Consider the following 7,430-nt stretch of genomic DNA (forward strand, 5'->3'; position numbering starts at 1 on the left):
TCTTACTGGAATTTAAGTTTATCAACATTTATGGTGTCACTCACTTCCCATTATAGTGACTAAAGGCAGAATTAACTCCCTCAATTTAGTAGTTTAATCTTAAAATTTAAATAACATGTAGCAATACTACATCTTGCATTACTAATGAAACACCATCTCTTGCTTGAAGCTGAAATCAAAATAAGACTTTGTGTGAACATTTTTGGGATCATTTTTCTCTCTCCCACAATATAATATTGCAGGAATACTGCAGGAAATACTGTATCCATAAAACACATAACCAACCTCTATTTCTGCAATTTCTATGGTTATTTTGATCACAATATCCATGTATACTTTATAGTGTCATATACCCAAAAGCCTCCAAGCTCTGTGCTTAGTCAACATAGCCACTCCCATTGTGTAACATTTTTATACCAAACTTTGATCCACCTGCTATAGGCAAATAAAATGTTGAAAGGTTCTCTTTAGAATGGAGGTCAGAGCCGCAAGTATCAGAATTGTGAGTCATTACTGCTGGGTGAGGCAAAGCTTTTTTTGCTTAAGCCCCTGGCTTACTTTAATTCTGAAACATCAAAATTGTGAAGTTTTTCTGCAGATCTCAAGAGTGGAGTGCTTTTCAAATCAAGCTAAAATCAGTTCTTCAAAGTCATTTGCAGAGAGCCACTTACATTGCAGAGAGATTACACCATGTCTCCTCAGGGCATGTTTTAAAGAACTGATTGAAAGCAAATGTGTCACCCTTGAGATTCACTGTGAAGATGATTATGACTGAAAAATATTTCCCTCAGTCAGATCACACAATAACAAAAAAAAAGATAATAATGATAATAAATAAAATAAATCGTACCACTTCTGTTGGCACAGCATATCCTACACTGTTTGGATTTTAGTTGGCTATTGCTCAATCTAACTTCATTATGATTTATCAAAAATATTGAGCATTTAAATGAGAATAATTACTCTCACTCTCATCACACAACAATACCAGTTTAGTTGCAAAACTAACAAAAGCATGTGTAAGTGACAAGCATTTGCATAAGTCTGATCATCAAAAATAAGGACAATAAGGGAGTTCTAAACTGAATCATTTGTATATTTCTACTACAGCACCATTAAAAAAAGTATTTGCCCCCTTCCTCTATTATTGCATATTTGTCATATTTGAATGGCTTTACATCTTTAGACAAAATGTAGTATTAGTACAGGGAACTATATTAGACTATTAGGGAACCTGAGTAAGCATAAAACGCATTTTTAAAGTGATTATTTCATTTATTTAATGAAAAAAGTTATCAAATATATCACCCATGTAAAAAAGTAACTGCGCCCTCCCCCCCTTAAACTTAACAAGTGGTTGCACCACTTTTAGTAGCAATAAGAGCAACCAAATGCTGCCTATAATTTAATATTACTCTTTCATGTCCCTGAGGAGGAATTTTAGCCCACTCTACTTTGCAGAACTGCTTTCAGACAAATTGGAAGGTTTTCAAGCATCACTGCTCATTTCAGGTCCTGCCACAGTATCTCTATTGGATGAACTTTGACTAGGCCATTCCAAAACTTTAATTTTGTTTCTTTTCAGCCATTCAAATGTGGACGTGCTTTTGTGTATTGGATTATTGTCTTGCTGCATAACCCAATTACCCTTCAGTTTTACTCATGGACTGATAACCAGACTTTTTCCTTAAGAATCTTCTGGTACAGAGCAGAATTCATGGTTTCTTCAATAATGGCAAGTCATCCAGGTCCCGAGGCAGTAAAGCATCCCCACACTATCAAACTACCACCACCATGTTTGGTTGTTGGTATGTATTTGCCTTACACCAGACATAATGGGACCCATGTCAGCCAAAAAGTTCCACTTTTGACTTATCTGCCCATACTAAATTATTCCAATAGGCATGGGGATCATCCAGGTTCTTTTTTTGTAAATATGAGACAAGCATTGATATGTCTCTTGGTTAGCAGTAGTTTCTGCCTTGCTACTCTCCAATGAATCTCATTTTTCCCCAGCCTCTTCCTTATTGTGTAGTCATAAACACTGACCTCAGCTGAGGGTAGAGGGTAGAGCCACCTGCAGTTCTTTGGATATTCTGAGAACTTTTGTGACTTCCTGGACAAGTTGTTGCTGTGGAGATAATGGCTGTCACTGTGGTTTGGTGGAGCATCAGAGCTTTACAAATGGCTCTGTAACTCTTTCCAGACTGATACAGTAAATTGACCACAGCAATATATCAACAACCTTTTTTTCTAATTTCTTCTGGAATTTCCTTTTATTGTGGCATAGTGTGTTTGTAAAAACTTTGTAGCAACTAAGGTTCAATATAAGTGAGGTCTAGATTCAACAGTGCTGGCTGCAGTCAAGCCTGACTGTGTTCAATCAGCTAAAACTAATCATCAATTGAACTATGTTAATGGGTTGCTTGAGTAACTAAGGGGATAATTACCTTTTCATGTGGGTGATATCGGTGTTTCATAAATTTTTCATTAAATAAATGGAATAATAATTTTTTTAAATGCGTTTTGTGTTTACTCTGTTTCCCTTTGTCCAATATTGCATTTTGTCTAAAGATCTGAAATCACTCTGTGTGACAAATATGCAGTAACACAGGAGATCAGGAAGGGGGCAAATACTTTCTCACAGCACTGTAAATGTGAGGCTCTTTCCTTTTGGCATGGAAGCAATATTTTTCCCAAAAAAAATTCAGTCTGTCAATCCATACCTAAATTAAAGAACAGTGGTCTCACTATATTTAAACACCGTTGTCGTCCTGTGAAATACTTTCTTTTTTATGCTGAATTTGAACTGGACACTGACGCTAAACAAACATACTCGTTTTTCTCAATTATTTAGACACCGGAACATTCTCAGAACATCGTTTCTCACATTTACTTTTACCCTAATTTTATTGTTCAGTCGATAAGCTAAATGTGAATGTGAAAAGCTAATCTTCCCATCAGCGGGAAATAGTGATGACGGATTCTACATCTAAAGTTCTTTCATTGCACTGCTTTCCTTAATAAGCTTGCAAATTGCTCTGATCTTAAACACAAAGCACCCTCTCACTCCTTTTAATGATCAAAATAACCGTCTCGATATTATCTGAATTGGTGAGAATTGTCCGGCATGAGAATCTCTTTTCCGACATCAAAGGGAGGGTTTTCCCGAGCTGTCAGCTGCTGGGACGAGGACACCCTGTGAGGAGCACAGATGTCGCGCACAGATGAAGTGAAAGTGAACACCTTGCATTGAGTTATTACTGTCGACTTTCTGCACTAGAATTTCAGGGAGGGATTTCATGCCACTGGCCTCCATGTGTGAAACAGTGTCTTCCCTCATTCCTGATGGAAACCGAGAAAGCTAGATATAAAAGGATAGATAATAATATAAAGACAAAACTAACTCTGTGTATGGCAGGACTAAAAAAACCATTTAAATGTATTTGTATTACTGCAAGTACCTTTATTGAGAGGCAAACACTCTATAGGGATGGGCAGTGCACACCATTGATTGAGAACTCCAGGCAATGCAAAAGGGCAGTTCATATCTTAATCGTAACTTTATCTCAAGAATAAATAGTCTCACCCAGCCATTCCAGAAGGTGGTAGATATGAGCAACAATTTTGCTGCATATTCAGGCAACATTTTTCATTCATTGGTGTTTTTACTTCTGAAGCATGTTAAATAAATTAAATGACGCAGGGCTCCCCCTCACAGAGCCCGTGGTTTTTAAAAAAATTTTATTGGGGCTCTGCAACAAAATATTGCCATCTGCACAAGTTATGTTCAATTTCTTGCTGTATGTTTTGCAACAAGCGAGAGGCTTCTTCATTCTCATAGGAGGCTGAAAAGAGCCTTTGTTTGGGCCCTGAACACCTGGAGGGAGTTATCTCATGCAAGCGCTCTCTCTCTCTCTCTCTCTCTCTCTCTCTCCCTCTCTATCTCTCTCTCTCCCTCCTTCCCTCCCTCCCACCCTCTCCACCCCTGCTTATTGCAGCTGGGCCACAGTCAATTCACTCTATAGTGTCTGGGTCCAGTTGGAACAGGAGAAGCACTGGGAGGCAGAACTATCCATGCACATCCTACCACTGATCATATTAGCCTTGAAAATTTGCAACGGCTCACACATTGATGTCATTCCCTCATAAAAATCAGTCAATCAGAGAGTGTTAAGAATTCTAAGTTTTTCACTGTTAATTGGAAGGAGTAGGACCATGCCATATTGCAACTGCCTTTAAATGTCACTGAGTATTGAGGAACTGCAATTATTATAATTATAATTATAATTATAATTATAATAATAATAATAATAATTATTATTATTATTATTATTATTATTATTATTATTATAGCGCTGGTAATCAAAACTGCACTTTCTCAAGAAAAGGTTTGTGTTTTTAGTAAGTCCAAGTAATTGATGCATGTTACACAATGCCAGGTGGGCCTAAATGATTTACTATGGTAAATAAGGCTAAGCCAATATTTTGTTCAAACATTCAATGCATGGTTTTTGTGCTATATACATACTATATATAGTTAGTATGTATAGCATATACATAGTTCCAAATCTTTTTTAATTTGTACATTAGCCCTTGAAACCTAGGGCCCACAGGGGGACCGATGAACCTCTAATATAACATATCTCTCTTCCACAGATCTTATAAACATTTTATGATGTCCAAAGGAACATAAGCTTACCATGATATTTTTATCAAATAGATATTCTATGGTTAGAACACATTGACACATTTCTTTATTTAACCATGTAACGCAAAATATTATTCACGTTTTTCTCATATATCCCCCAGTTACAATATATATGTAATATTTAATACCGTGTTTATGCTCATTTCAACCCATTGCAAAATGCGTATTGCTTTAGTTGATTGCATAATTTATTGCATCTTATCCTCTTTCATGGCCCAAAATAAATATTTTTATATCATTGTGCAACACTTAATGAATATATGATTTGCATATTGTGTTAACAATTCCGACACACTTAAAATCACTCCAGTGTGCTTATGGAAAGCGCAAGCACATGCCTTGCTTCGTATTTTCTTGAAAATGGCAAAACATTTAAACATTTTACTATTATTATTATTATCATTATTATTATTGTTGTTGTTGTTGTTGTTGTATTACTAGGCCTATATTTTTCAGAAATTCAGAGGAAATCAATGTTTTGTGTTTTTGGAGTCATTAAAGGCTCATGCGTCACCTTCATGTGAATATTCCCATAAAATGTAAAATATTAAACGTAGAAAGCTAAGATTTTGAAAAACAACATTAAAGTTAAAATTCTAAAATAATAATAATAATAATAATAATAATAATAATAATAATAATAATAAATTGTTTGTAAAACCTTCAAACAAAAATTTGTATTAACACCTAAAACATATAAAGAACTCGAATAATTGAAATAATTGGAATATAAAGATTTTCTCTGGAATTAAAGAAATGTAATTACCACATCTCTCTCCATTATATTTACTATTATTGCTCATATCATTACCCGTCTAATGCTTATCTTGTTTGCCTTGCAGCAGCATGAAAGGACAGGCTTGACCTTCATTAAAAGGTGTGCAATGCCAATTTGGCGGCGCACCAGATTTTACGAGCACCTGGTGGTTCGACTTTCCCACGAAGTTTACGCGTATATCTGATGCAGTCACTGGCCTGTACAATTGGTTAAATGGCGTATTATTAGTCGCATTTAGCACAGTTGATACTATAGCTATTAATATTAGTATTAATAGGAGGAGTGGTTGTAATACTATTCAGTATGACACAATTCAACTCGTACATAAATACTATTCAATGTGTATAGAAACTCTACATAAACGTTGATGACAATTTAAACTGAACATTTTTATTTTCGAGTTTGTAAATCAGCCAACATTTCACCCTTTCTCGCAAAAGGCGAAATATATTAGAGGCATGAATGAATTCCGAGTCCATAGAGAAGCAGTCTATACCCAGGAAATACCAAACTCCATGACATTCACATTTGCGTATAGCCGCTGAACTTGAACCGCTGATGTCCCAAAGAAAATGTCATATTGTTTGCATAAATAATGTTCCAGGCCCTGTTGCCATTTCCTTGGGACGACCACACATCTCATTCCAGTCTTCCGTTATTTAAATAATGCAATCACCAATATTTGTCGGCTTTCAATTACAGGGTACTCTTGTTCTGACTGTCCCATCTTTCCATTCCATTTCCCTTTCGTTTTTCTAGCCCACCTTTCACAGTTTCCTTTCCCTCTCCATTCCTTCCTGTTTTTCCTCTCGCTCAATCACTCTGATTCTCTGTCTCATTAAGAAGTGTTAGAAAGTTGCTGAAGTGAGAAATGGGCCTGCGAAAGCTCGTTGTCCTAATTAAACTTTGACAAGAAGAGTGACAAGAGGCAATGGAGGGGAAACAATGCCAACAGTGTCCGAGTATGAGCCCAAAGCTGGGAAAGGCTTTGTCCCCCTGAACAAAAGCATTTGTTTGCATGTGTTCAACTCTATTAAACTTCATCAGGCCCAGGTGCAAAAACCAACTTCACGGAGAACATCACAATTCATCACACCTTTGCAAGGCTGACGAACGGCACGCAGTCGCTCCCAATCCCCCCTAAGAACCAGATCAAAGCCACTTCGATAAAATGTAAATATTGAGCTGGAGAATTAATTCACACTCATTACTTCAATTGCATGAGTGTAATACACAGGGTACAATTCGGGGGAGAAGACAACCCCTTTTTGGGAGCATGTGAGATTAGATTTTAATATGCTTCCAGAAATATATATTGGTCACCGGCAATATTCCTAGTGAACTTGATATAGACACCAGCCTTCTTCTGCGTCACCCATTCGGACTGTTTCCCACAGTCCCTGTATCAGTTAATCGAACCCTAGGGTCTACTCTGTACATTCAATATAAAATGTATAGGTTACATTCTAATAATTAGACTAAGTTGGAGTTGTTCTTGGTCTTGAGTTGTTTAAGTAATTTGGCTGTTCAGCAAGCACAAGATCAGCTGAGTGGGTCTGTCCACCCAGGCGTGAGAATGGGAGAATTTTTGGGCATTTGGCCCAGAGCAGATGTTTAGAAAGAATCCAGCTCGATACGAACTTGGCTAAGTATTCAAACGCGCACATGGTGATGGGTGTATTGGATTATACTTTGTCCCTATCTATTGTACGTAGATCTACACAAACATTTTTTCCAGGATGAGTAATTCTGTTTATAAACTTACCTCGCAGGCTACACTTGATCATCATTCATGTCTTGCGCACATGTTCTCCTTTGAAGTGTTTGGCACACATAATACTGCACGCAGCTGTCATAATTTGTAAAGTTACTGCATCTGCAGTGAAAGGACCTTCTCGGGAACAATATGTGTAATTACTCTGTGAATGGATCTTTAATAGT

The sequence above is a fragment of the Anguilla anguilla genome, chromosome 5, assembly GCF_013347855.1.
Source record: "Anguilla anguilla isolate fAngAng1 chromosome 5, fAngAng1.pri, whole genome shotgun sequence".
Classification (NCBI taxonomy): Eukaryota; Metazoa; Chordata; class Actinopteri; order Anguilliformes; family Anguillidae; genus Anguilla; species Anguilla anguilla.